The sequence below is a fragment of the Hipposideros armiger genome, unplaced genomic scaffold, assembly GCF_001890085.2.
Source record: "Hipposideros armiger isolate ML-2016 unplaced genomic scaffold, ASM189008v1 scaffold_84, whole genome shotgun sequence".
Lineage (NCBI taxonomy): Eukaryota > Metazoa > Chordata > Mammalia > Chiroptera > Hipposideridae > Hipposideros > Hipposideros armiger.
Genome location: NW_017731434.1, coordinates 4,834 through 19,373, shown reverse-complemented (window position 1 = coordinate 19,373; position 14,540 = coordinate 4,834).

Here is a 14,540-nt window from a genome sequence, read left to right as displayed (position 1 = left end):
ACGCATATACAGGATACATTTATATAATATTAATTAACAGTGCTTTTTCTCTGGTTGTTAGTATTATCTGTGATTTAGATTTTTCTATCTTTGTACTATATACTATTTTCTACAAAAATATGTATTACTTATATTTTAAAAAAGTTTACATAAGAGGAATAAATAAATGCCTAGAGCAAAATAGGGCTCATTAATAATAGCAATTAACTAAACCTGAGAAGTCACATTAAGACTATAACAACAAAGAGAAATAGATCAAATCTTAAAGAGGCAGCCACATGTTAAATCCTTGAGACTGCTAGACTGCTAGTTAGTTATTAATGGATGAGAATGGCATTACATTAATTTTCATAGTGAGACAAACAGCTGTGGGGAATTTCCTAAAAAAACTAAATATTAAAAGATATAGTATCATTTTCAATTCTTATATTAAAATGGATATAAATCATTTTTACAGCTTAGTTTTTATATTAAAAATAACACTTAAACTAATCTATTGGCAAATTGCCACAGACTTCCAATTTGCTTAAATCAATCATATTTTTTTTACTCTTTGGATTAAATCTGGGTCTCTGTATTCTTGTAAGGACATGTGAAAATAAGTTATTTAAAATTGCCTTTATTATATCAGTAAATTTCATGTTCTTATAAAGTCAAATTTATCAGGGGAGGGTAAAACATCTTTTGATAAAAGAAGACCAATGGAAATTCTCTAGAATTGAAAATAAACTGTTTCCAGAAAACAACATAGTAATTAGTAGACTATATTTTTATTATTGAAATGTCAGGGTGAAGCAAAATTAGATTAAGTGTATAATAAGAATCACCTTTAAAAATCATCAGAAACATTTAATGGTACTGTCAGTATGACATATGACACAAAATACTTGGCATAAAAATGGAAAGCATATTCAAATGAGTTACTTGGCATTGGGGAGGACATTTGAGTGAAGATTCAAACAATACAGTTCTGTCTTTGGAATAGGGTCCAATAGGTAAATCCGACTCAATATATGGACAAAGTTACCTTGAAAAATCATAAACAATAAAAAAACATAATATGGTTAGAGGAGTGAGAATGGTGGCAAGTGGAATATCACTGGGCTAGCTCACCACGGTCTCTCTGTCTCACCCTGCCTTGCCTATGTTTCTCAATTTCCTAATCCTCCATTTTGGGATATTTTGGGGTATTTTGGACCATGCTGGGCAGTATTTTCTTGGGGCTCAGTTCATCAGTTGGGACATAGCAAATCTTGGGCACTACCAACATCATCTCTCCTAGGTGATTCGTAAACAACACCAGACAGATGTTGATGGTTGTACTCCCAGACAAGAGCAAGAACTGCCCTTGGACTAAATACAAGGGTGGTGCGGGGGGGTTGCCATTTGTGAGAATTGGGTGTGAAATTTAGTTAGATTTAACCATTTTCATTGTGCTCTACTTTGAAGATCACACATGTAAAAGCATGGAGCATAACAAAGGTTGGATTCCTTTAAGAGACTTGACTACAACTAGTGTATTTGTGAGGTCATCCAGGAAATATTTGTAGAGGAGTAAGGACTGAGATAGGAAAGGGAAGAAATTCAGTTGTGTTATGGAGCAGATCACTACTGTGGAAGAACTGATGCTCAATTCTGCTGCAAAGCTCTGGGAGACAGTATAGAAGGCTCTTCAGTGATGTCATGTTCAATGGGTAGAGAAAGTAGATGCCCATCTTTAATTGCCTTAGTCTTGCTTCTAGGGACTTTAACTTTGTCGCACTCCCACCCTGCCCTGTGCATGGGTGAGAATAGCTGTTGCTTGTACTAGGATACTGTTGATGTGTATCCACAGCATATGGTTAATAAAAATAAGTTGCATTCATATGTAGAAACACATTTGATGGTGGATTTCAAAGCCAGAAACACACAAATTATCATTAGTAATAACTTAAGTACCAAGGCTATAATATCTCCAGATTTATCTGAATCATGTGCAAAAGAAAGAGTATGGCATGGCCTTCCCACATTCTTCTTTTATGTATTTTTATATGTTTATGTATTTTTTAATGCTTGAATGCCACTCTTGCCAGTGTGTGGAATACTGTCTCTATGGAATTGAAGTCTTTATGATTACTTGGGCTTAGACAGTTGTTTATTTCTGCTTCAAAAATAAATGTTTTATTAGTTAGTATTACTCTTAATTCTTAATCCCTAAGGACACTGAAAAGAGAAATATAAAAATATAAACTATGCTTCTTATGCTTCATATTTTATTTACAAATGTATAGAAATTACAGACAAATGCATATGTAACATCCTTTGAAATACTGTATGACATTTCTTTTTGTTAATGAGTTTACCATTTTGTGATTATATTAGGTGAAAGGTTGCCACTTTAGCTTGGATATCAATGAAGAACTGGAAACAAAACCTCAGTGTAACCTTTTCCCACTTGAATTATACCGTTTTCTCAGAATTATATAAACTTTTAATTAATGCTATTCATCAATTTTTTTTTCTAAAAACAACCTTGATTATTCCTGCAAAGTAGCATTAGAATGCTCTTACAAGCTTCAGTAGGTTGTTTTCACATGGATATTCACACTCTATCGTGGAGAAGAGTTATTTTCTCTAACTGCTACTATAATTGAAGAAATGTTTCTTATTGTACTTCCTTTTAGGAGGTCAGACACTTGCTTATATTTCTGTGTTACTTGTTTTCATAACTTTTTTTTGAAATGGAGTTGAAATTGGTCTTATATTTATCTTGAGTGCAGTGGTAATGATATAATAGGAGGTGCTTAAAATAACTGTTAATTGGCTAACAGGTTCATAGATGTTGTAATAATATATTAAAATTAAAATATTTTAGTCTAATTTTTTGGCTGAAACCTAAAAAGTTTTAGAATAAAACAATAGTGGCAAGTATTTTTGCATTCTTTAGTGAGGTGCAAGGCTACCTTTGCAGAACTTCCATTAGGAGGTGGTCAAAACCGCTAAGGCATCACAGAATGTATTTCAATGGGAGTAGGGTTAAGAATATGCCTTTCTGGTGACATCTTACCAGTTACATTCAGGCCTTCTTGCAACTACAGTATAAAACCTCTTTCTTATTAGTTGCATGTTATTGCTTTCATTTGACAGATATGGAAACTAAGGGTTTAAAAGGTTAAATAACATACAGATTTCCAAAATAATAATCATAAATATGATAGCAGTAAGATTCCTATGTGCATATTACTATTCAAAGAACACAGATGCCATTTTTATCATCTTGTACATTTTTCTTTCTTGTAATGCATTTGTTAAAAATGTTTTTAATAATGTTTAGTAATGGAATGATGCTAGTGTAACCTAAGATCTAAGGCTAATTGATTATTCTGTGGTATGTCCACTGAACCTGAACATAAGTGCCCTCAGACATGGGTAAAGAAAGGTTTATATTTCATATAATAGATAACATACATAGGACACAGGTACTGCTTCTAATAAATTTGTGGAATTTATCACAGGGACACCCAAGCCTGTTGAGACCTACTAAATATAACTTTAAACTAATGCTAATTCAGACGGGGTGCGGGTGGAACGTATGCATCATCTGTGGACAATTTGATAGCCTGTGATATGTGTAACCAATTGTTCTTATTTACATTAATTTGCATTGTGAAAAGCAATTTTACAGTTTCAGTCAGAGTTAATAGGCAATTTGCAGCTGAGTGCCTAATGGCACAGTTACTTAAGATTGCCCCAGGGGGTGGGGGGCTTTCTAGAATTGATATGGGACTAAATCTTTTAAATGTTCAATTGAACATCTGAGAAAGTCAAAAAGTCTTTAGCTATTAGACCGTTTGCACTTGCTTTGTCACATTGAATGCTACCACTGAAGCCTACCTGGCATTCAAAAACTCTCTCTCTGTGTAGGCAACAGATTCCATTCTATAAATATTGTAGTGTGCACCAGGTGAGTTTTCCTTCAAGACAATAATTAAAACACTAAAGAGTCCAAGTAGTTCACAAGTGTAAGGAATATGCCTTTGATTTATAAGACTTGAAACACTTTTTCTTTTTTACCCCTTGAATGAAATATAAGCCTAAAATTCTATTTCTTTCAGGCTTAAGAAAATAAACCTTTTTGTAGAAATAACTTCTTTGCTTCCACAGCCTTCTCATTTATAAAGTGTTTCCAATACACTATCTCAGTCAGTTTTTACGTCTTCTTTTGTGGTTTTATTGTCTCCTTTGTTCTTATTGAGCCAAGCAAATTTCCTGACACATAGTAGGCATTCAACAAAAGTTTATTGGAGTTTTGAATTACTGAGAGTTAGAGCAGGTATTATGCCAAGGTGCTGTCTTGCAGAGTAGAAAATTCACTAAAATATTGACTGTGTTCGCATGCCAGGATATTAAGTCAACTTCATTGGTGCTTTATATTCAATAGAGTACATTTCATCCCCTTTGCCAACTGAGGGTCTCTGGATTCAGGTGTAGACAGGCCTTTCTGTGTTCAGCTTTTCTGTGGAGAACAAAAGGATAAGAACTTGACAGATACAATAGCATCATATCTTTAAACTATCAAGTTATCTCTCCAAAAACCTACCTAACATTGTTAGAGAATTCTCAAACTGGACGAGGCAACTTGCATTAGTTTGCTGCCTTCTGCACTGAATCAGAACACTTACGGGAGAGAGGAGAGAATCACAAGCTTGAGTAGGATTCACTAGCAAAGGTCTTGATATGCGCCAAAGAGTTGATGCTGTCTTATGGGAAAAGTATTCCTATGTTTCATGCAGAATGGAGACAATGCAAAGTCCCAGACTTGCCTTTAGCTAAAAACTCAAAGAAAAATTGGGCTGTTTCAGCACATGCAGCTTGGGGTCCTCAGACGCTGTCCTGTGCACCTCTAGCAGTAACAGCAAAAAATGTTTTTGTAAAAGTTGTCACAGGTGCCATAATTCCCCCAAATCAGGAAATTGAGTGTGTGAAGGAGAAAAAATATGAGGGTCAATATATTTTTTTTTTCTTTTTTGCCTTCTGACCTCAAGAACAAAGGTCTGGTTTAGAAGCTGTAGGTGAGAGTTCACATTCTGCCACTAGGAAGAAATTGATCTTGAGAAACCTGTACCTCATCTACTAGATTAGGATATTAACATCCATTCCATGAGGACATATGAGGGTTAAATGAGATTTATGCCATAGTGCTTGGTGAACAAGGGAAAGCAAATCATATGCCTTTTTCTAGAAAGTACCTAGCATGTTACCTGGTAAAAATCAGTGCTTGTTATGTGTTTGATAAATGGATGAATAAATGAAAGGACAGAACAAGGAGTTTTCTCCTCTTGTGCTTTACATAAATACACACAGGTCACCGTGGCTTAAGAAGGTTTACGAGATGTGCAGAAGTTACTTCAGGAATAGTGCTGGAAATGGTGCAGGAATAGTCCTGGAGTTATGGGTCCGATGGCAGTTTTACTACTGAAACAGACTTTTATGAATGACCCATTACCTGCTTTTATAGTTGTACCTCATATTTAGCTAAAAGGAACTTAGGAATTTTTATCACACATAGATTTTTAAATCAGGGTCTGTTAATTCATTAAAAGAACTATGAATAAAGAGTTTTATTTTTTTTTCCAAATAATATTTATAGACATAAGTTTTTGTTGGTACATAGACCTAGTTGTGTGATCACTTAAAATGGGTCAGAGCTAAACAATATAGGTGCGATGGAAACCTGGCCTTGAATCTGCCCCTGGAATCCCTTCTAGAATGTCTTCTAGCGCTCACAGGAGTCTGGGATGTGCCCTGGGCATGTCTGTGTCTAATTACCACCATCACTCCTGGGGAGGCTATTTCTTCTAAGTCCTAAATGTCTGTAGTCCACCAGGGCATTTCTGTGTCCCTATTTTTTCCTCTACATGTTCTAGTAAACCCTGTTTCAGAATAAGATGGTTATTTTAGTTGTTCAGAGTATAACAGTGACACAACTGGGGTTTGTTGGAGTCCCTGGGTTCCTTTTTTTGGGCAAAGATCCTGAGACATATCACTGTTCGAAGACTTGGGATGGATCCGGCTTTGTCATGTGAGTGCTCTGATGTCAGCTTCATCATTCATAGGTTGTAGTAGAAGGAAACACCTGATACGTGATGCTCAGTACATTTTCAGTTTTATTCTTTCTTGTGGGCAAAGGAGTTTTTGAGAGAGGATTAGCTTAAAACTGAGTTCATTTAAATGTCATATGAAACACAATACATGAAAAGGTGAAATCCAATAGTCATCAGAAGACGTTCTCTTTATTTACATGACTTACTTTTCAATGAAGTGGTCTAATGAAGTCAAAGAATTTTTGCGATTCTCTCCCTCATTCTTCAAATGTACTCCCCAGGTCAGCAACATCGGCATCAGCCCAGAGGACAGTCAGATATTTGGAACCTTGGACCTCATTCCCGATCAGTGGAATCAGGAACTGCACTGTAATAAGATCCCCAGGGAATTTACATGCACAGTTCAAGTTTGCTGACCTCTACTGCAGACCATCCCCTCTTACTTGACAGGTAAGGAAACGGAGACCTAGAAAGTTAAACCACAGCCTGAAGGTCATGGCCAGTTACTGCCAGAAGTAGAACCAGTGAGTGAGTCCTTTAGCCCTGCTGTGTTCCATGGGTCTGTGTCAGAAATCTTTGTACAGGGCAGTGCCTAGGATGACAATAGAGGGGCAGCTAATTCTTTGAAACAGGAGAGAGGGTTTTGCTATTCTAGTCAGCCAAGACCCATTGCTCCAGAGAGAATGAACAGGAAGTGCAAATAATGTGCAACAGAAAGATTTCAGACAAACAAGGGCTGTGGACAGGTAACACCGCCATAGAGATGGAGTTTAATAGAGATCCCTCCACTGTGTGGACAAATAGCAAATCTCTCAGAGGCTTGCAGTGGTCGGCAGTACTTGGCCTGCCGAATATTTCTCTTTGCAGTGCCATTCAGTGAGAGAAATGAGGGATCCCAATCTGTGCGTGCATAGCTAAATCCTCTTCTCTGCTGAGTGATTAGAGAGCAATGTGGGACCGCTTACTGTAAATGCCTTAATAGAATGAAATCAGAGATGTCATTCCTCCTCTTAAAATGCTGATATCCATAGAGAGATGTAAATCGAGTATTTGACATATTGAAATTAACAGCTACAATGGTTATTCACTGGTATTTACATATGACTATTTCATGTCCTGGGACCTTTTTAAAAGCTCAGAATATTTCCTGATGAGAATTGGAAACCTGGGGAAATGGAATTTGAGGAATAGATGAGTTGCCCCTCTGCTTTAATGCATTTTACTATAGAATGAGAAAATTTGCTTACAGAAAATGGTTTTGCCTTTACTGTTCATTCATTCATTCATTCATTCATTCATTCATACATGCATTCATTTTTATTTCACTGTTTTTCTCCAAAAGGATTCTAGGCAGTTTCCAGGGATAAATTTGTTAGAAAATAATAAATAAAATAATTAAGAAACTGGGGTCATAAAGGGAAATGAAGCTAGCAAAACAAAATAAAGCAGGGATGGGCAATCCTCAAAATGTTTATTGTAACTAATGTGCATTGAAAAAAACTGAGATGTAAATGTATTTTTCAACTCTTTGACCATGAAAAAAAATATATGATCAGTAAGAGGATTTATGGTGTACCTAGCAAACAAAGTGCTCTAAACTTAAAATAGCTCTCTCTCATCATGGAGCTAAAATGTTCTGTGACTTTTTTCCTCTAAAGGAAGCATTTTTGAGGTGAAATGTTTTTTGTCCCATATCTTACAACTCTCTGAATAGGCAGGTTTCATATAATTAATCTTTTAAATCACCATAAAATAAAATTTAGGCATGAAATTGATGTATAGAATGTAACATGTATAAGAGAATGATGTAGTAATTTTGAAGTGCTAGGAACATTGATTGATGTAAGTAGGATTTTCACTACTAAACATAAAAATTAATGTTAATTTACAAGTTAGCTATGAGGAGCTACTGACACATGGGTAGCAGTCTATATAAGAGGGTAAGATGTGTAGAATATACAGATGGCAGTGAGCGAATCAAGTATAAACCAATGCACCAAACCTAACTACCTAAGCAATGTGAACATACATTCTTTGGGGCACTTAGGTGACATGAAGCCATTAATTGGCTAGTTGGCTTTCATGTGCTGTCAATCTTTAAAACCATCAAGGTCTGGCAAGGCACTGGAGGAAAGCCATCACAATATTCTTTTAAACTGGGAAACAAACATTATTCTACTAATTAGTATCTTCTCTTTGCTGAAAGCCATTGAAATTTATGTTGGCATGCAAGTTTCAGCAATTCTCCAAGGGCCTACTTTCATTTTATTTATATTTCCCTGTCTCTTTTAATTGTCCTATTCTTTGATATTTTCTGAAACCCACTTTTTCTGGTGTTTTCTAGTGCAGAAAATGGTATATTTTCAACTGAAAAAGAATTTAATGGTCATCAGAGCTTCTTATTGAAAAATATGTAGGTACTAGACATTCTGTAAACACCCTGAAACATTACATAATATTCTTTAGTGTATGTACACGTACTACTTTATTCTGTAAATATTTATTGCATGAATGTTATTTGCAAAGCATGAAAGTAAATATAGACAGATGTGGCCACCTCCCTCAGCTTAATTTCTAGCTGAGGAGGTCAACATGAAACAAGTGATTGTTTAACAGAGAAGCATAATAAGTGTAACAAAGGTGAAGGATAAATGCTAAGGGAGCATGCAGCTAAGGGAGATTGGGGTAATCTTTTTTTAGGAAGAGGTTTTGAACTGAGCTCTGATGGATGAGTAGGGATTAACTTTGGGAAGGGTTGTGTGAGGGAACAGGGGGGCAGAATAGTTTGGGGTAACGTCAGTTAGAAAAAGCAGCATCTCTGAAGTCTGTAGGTGGAAAGGAGCATTTATTTCATGGTCAAGGGTCTAAAAGAAGCCCAGTTAGGCTGTAGGTGTGAAAGAAATCACCGCACTGAACCCAACCCCATTCATTGCAGATTTTTCATTAAAGAAAGTGAGACCTAGTGATAAATCCTTTCCTGGAATTCACACAACTAGACACTGCCTGCAAGGCCAATATTCTTTACGGTCTACTCATAGCTGTTCCTTGAATTTCCCATAATTTCTGTTCTTCCCTTCACTCTCACTATGTGCAGGCTGTTATGAGTTAGTGTAAAATTATCATTAGAGAAATAGTACCTGCCTCAAGGAACATAGAGCACACTTGGCTCAGTAAGGAGTATGTGAAGAGGGAGGGCCCTACATACTGCAGCATGTTCTGTTTCTGTAAATCGAGTGATTTGAGGGGACGCAAGCATGACTAAAAGTGAAGGCTTCCTCCTGCTTTCAGTACTGATAACCAGTGTGATCGCCTGTAAAACCTCAATTAACAAGATGAGGCAGAGAGGAATGTTAATCAATTCCATCAAAGGGCCTGGTGGGACCTTGTCCTGTATCCAGGATCAGCAAGATTAGCTCTCCAATAGAGAGCTAGAGTCCTGTGTATTCAGGCCACTAAGTCACATTGCCTACTGGCAAATGAAATAATCTAGAACGGGCAGGAGGTTAGTGCAGATTTTTAATGCCTGCTATTTCTGAAACAGCAACCCATAGTTGGATATTAATAAATGAAGTCCCTACCAACTATAAGGCTTCCATAGAGTGGGATCCATTTAAGAAAGAAAAAAAAAGTCCAGCTATTTAAGCCTGAAGCCACATACCAGGAAGTAGAGATGCAAAATTAACAACCTCTTTTTTTGTTGTAATAAAAGACAACCTAATTTTAAACTCACTGAATTGCTTAAAAATGTATTTGCTTTGCCTTTTGTTGTTGTTGCTGTTGTTGTTTTTAATGAAAGGGTGACACAATGAACAGCCTTCTTTCCACCTGAGCTATTGTGGGAGTATTTTTGTGGAGCATGAATAAGTCAGTCTTGCCCACATAATTGTTGAGAGACAGGTAATCTTTGGTGGAAAAACCTTATTTCATGATGTGTTTCACATTGAAAATTAAAGTTATTAAGGGTGAATTACAGGTCTTAATGATAACATTAGGGGTAAATGTCAAAAACAAATATGAAAGTAAAATGAAGTTACATACTGGAATATTATACACTAGTTTAAATGAGAGAGTTATCATGACATGCAAATATATGGATGAATATTAGCAACAACATAAAGAAAAAAGTTCTGAAAGATTAAACACTGTACTGCATAATAAAGCTTAAAAATTAAACACAATCATAAAGTAACTTTGTATATTCAATAAAATATATTAAAATAGATTTCAGGGAAAGATAAACAGGAGATTCAGGATGATGGTTAGTTACTTTGGGTTGGGGAGAAGGGCAGTGGGATTATGGGGAAACAATATTATTAGACATAGGTTATTGCCAAACCCTAGTTTCATTTTTGTTGTTGTTGTTTGTTTGTTTGTTGTTTGAATGGTACATTCTCAGGTATTTATTTAACTTTTAAAAATAATTAAATAACTATAATAGATTGATTGCAAAAATGGCCTCAATTATTTCCCCTCTCTATATTCATGCCCATTGCAGTGTGACGTTGAAGCTCTGCTCTGTAAGGGGAAGGGAGAAAGATGCCAGAGAGAAAACAGGGACATTCCTGAGGCTGACTGGTCATTTCAGCTGTGCCTTTCGAGAAAGGAGACGAGCAAGCACCATCTGCCGGTCATACTGACCTACAAGGGTAACGCATAGCATTTTGGGAGAACAATGGGGGTCTCAGACCTGTTAACTTCCGGTTGAAAAGCTACTGTGGGAAAATGGAAGCATAAGCCTTCTAAATTGTGATTTTTTTTTATTGGACTATTTGCTTTAATTTTCAAAGCTGTGTGGCACTTTAAAACTTAGGATTTATTGGTGAAAGTGATGTATGGCTGTGACAGAGGGCATGAACTTGAATTTCCTGGTTGTTGGGAGAGGCCTTTTAACAAAGGCATTATTATAATTTGTGCATATGTGTATTATATCGCACCTCTTCAAACAGCTTGTCCTTATCTTCCAGCTGGTATTGAGTCTATTTTCTTACAATGTCAACTGGGAACTTTCCTGGGGGGGGGCGGTTTATCCAGCCCATATAAAAAATCTACCTAATTAGAATACAAGATGGGCTGATGCTTGGTTGTTTGTAGTTTTGGAGAGCTCTGCTCCCCATTTATTTCTGATTATGGCTCACTCAATATTGTTCTTCCACCATACCACTTAGTGCTTTTATCATTAGTACCTTCTCTCTTCAGCAGTGATTGCACAGTTTTGAAGCTTGGGGATGCCTGTGTTAAAGTGTTATGCTTCCTAAGGATATGTGCATCTTACTAGAAACCTTTGAACAATGACCCCAGTCAGTATGCATTTTAATAATGAAGTACCAGTAATATTGAATGTATGATAGGAGATATTTTGAACATAAGTGTCCTTAAATTCTATTGCATGTGGATATATGTATGTGTTGGTTATGTCTGAGGTCAGCCTATAAATGGGATTGGGATATAATGTGCTAGCTGGGATGCTTAAAAGTCATATTGTTACTATTTGTGCTACAATAGTATTCAGAGTGTCACTTCTGAAACGAAGTATGTAATTTTTATTTCATTATCCAAACCAGCCTCAGAGCAGCACAGTTCAATAGGAAGGCAGGGAATCAGTGTATTGTTTTGGCAAAGATCCAGAGAGAGATAATACTTTATTCTGTTAGATTTCTACTGCTGGTTCAACCAAACATGAAGTCAGCTCATTATCTCTGTCAATGGAGGGGAAAAGTGACCCTAAGTGATCGAAAACTAAGGGAAAAAAATGAATGGATTATCTTGATAATATAGAGATGCTCTTTTTAAAAGAAAATTTAAAGATTATCCTTTTCAGTTCTTTCAGAATTCAACTCTGTTAAGCCAGTCAGATGGGGAGTTACGCGTCACTCTGTATAATACAAAATAATAATATTGATGGCAAACACTAATATTTTGCATATGTTGAACACCTACTTTGTGTCAGATATGTAGCTAGAAAGAAGACCTGATTATTTCTGCTTTATTTCTTCAATATGCATGTATATGGATTTCTTCTAGAGTTAAGAGCTAATAAAATTTACCCATATTAAAAGGTTAAACAAAAGCACTCCATTGAACAATTACATTTCCTGTAGTAAATGAACTTATCCCTTTACTATGGTACCACATATATAGTATATTTTAAAAATCAAATAATATTAAAAGATTATAAAGATGGGTTTTTAAAAAGAATTATAATAAAATAATTATAACCATCTGCCTCCCTCCTTCCACAAATCTGGAGTCCTGCTCCACAGATAAAACTGTTTTGTAATCTTTTAGATATTTCTTTGGGTATTTATACAAACAAAGTAAAAGAAAAAATAAATATATACTGTCCTTTTTGATTATTATGGAAGATTAAGGTTTTTATATTATTATTTTTTATGTTTGTTATCTATTACTTTATAATAAACTACCCCAAAATGTAGTGGCTGAAACCAATAAACACTTATTATCTCACAGTTTATGAGGGTCAGGCATCTGGAAGCCACTTACCTGGTTGGTTTGGCTCAGGGTCTAACATGGATTTGCAGTTGAACTGGGGCTGCATCATTTGCAGCTTTTACTGGGGCCAGACAATACGATTCTAAGAAGGCTTGCTCATGGGGTTGTTGGAGAGAAGCTTCAGTTCATTGTCACATGGGCCACGCCATAGGACACTCTGAGTATCCTCAACATATGGCAGGTGGCTATTCCCAAAGTATGCAAATGGGCATAGGTGTTCTTGGGTTATAAAAGATACTGTACCTTTTTATAACATATTCTTGGGCATAACATACAATCATTGTTGCAACATTCTAATGGTCATACAATCCCACTTTAGTGAGGAAGGGAGTTACACAAGGGAGTGACTACCAGGAGGCAGTGCCATTGGAGTCCCTCTAAGAGACTGGATATTACAGTTGGCAGCACTCCGTCTCTGCCTCCTGTCCCAATTTCCCTTACTTCCTTCAGTCTACCTTATGTGGTTATATACCAATTTTAAATATATCAATGCTCAATTTATATTACTATGGCTATGGAAGGTAAAAATCTGACACTTCACCCATCTGAGAATATTTACCCTAACTGAATTTTTCTAGGCACAGAACTCTAGGATAAAAATAATTTTTCCCACAGAATTTTAAAGAAATGACTCAATTTTGTTTATCTCTTGTGGTTGCTTTTGGAAAGTCAGATACTATTCCTATGCCCAATTATATATTTCTTTCTGGAAAATTTTAAGGTCTTTTCTTTATTTTTGGCATTTTGAAATGTTTCAGTGATGTGCCTTATAAGGTTGCTGATAAAATACAGAACACCCAGTTTAAAATTTATTTCAAATAAATAGCAAATACTTATTTTTCACAGAAGTAGTTCCCAAATATTGCATGTAACATATTATACTAAAAGATAGTTGTTTATTTGAAATTTAGAGTTTTACTGGGCATCCTGTATTTTTATTTGCTGACTCTGCCAAACCTAGTACCTCGGAGAGTTCCATCTTTTTTTTTTTTCCTCCCCTCTTTCCCTCTCTCCCTCCCTTCCTTCCTTTGTGCCTCCATCTTTTTTTATTTCTCTTCCCTTTCTTTCAGCTAAGTGGAAAACCCAGCTATTTAGTTTGGGCAGATTAAATAAAGATCATTACTAAAATATCTCATCCCCTTCATTCTCAATTCAGTGCCTCACCCACATGTCTCCTCTGGAGAGAAGGAAGGGTATATTTCCGGTTGCAAATAGTGGAGATGGGATGTGGTTGTATAAGGTCCTTATTTAAATTTTCAGCGAATTGTCCAGTTCCCAATACCATCTTCCCTGATACCTCATTGCTCTGATTTGTGCACACGTCAGTGGGTGTGTGCCTTGAACTGGTTTGTGTCTTTTAGTCATTCTTATGCAGACTTTAAACTCTAGTTTTCTTAACTTTGCTAAGTGAGTTAAGAATCTGTGTTCCTTCCTTTTTCAAAAGTTTTCTGACCTTTCTTACTGCTTCCAGCTAGCATCTAAGCAGCAGACACCAAGATGGGTTTAGATGTGTGAGAGACATAGTATTTCTCATAGAAAATGCCTGTGAGGAAACATGGAGAGGGACCTGAGGGAGGCTAGGAGAGCTATCAGGCTATTCCTCAGGTGTGATACCTTTGAAGGAGAGATGGGCGGAAGGAAGGTTGAGTGGAAAGGTCTTAGAAAGCGATGCAGTTCTTAGTAAGCTCAGTAAATTTAATGGGGCTGATTAAGCCAAAGTCACCCCTCAGAAAAGTCCCATATATCCCGGGACCTGACCTACATTAGTGTTCCTGCAAAGGTCACTCCTTGGCCAGGAGCAGCTTATAGGAAAAGTGGCACCAGGGTGACAGCAGTGATGGATTTCAGAGTGAAGCTGCTGAGCTGTTGGTTATTTATGTTCTCCACAGTAGGAGATCTGAGGGGTATTTCATGGCCACTATACTGCCCCTCTCCCATTAACTCCGT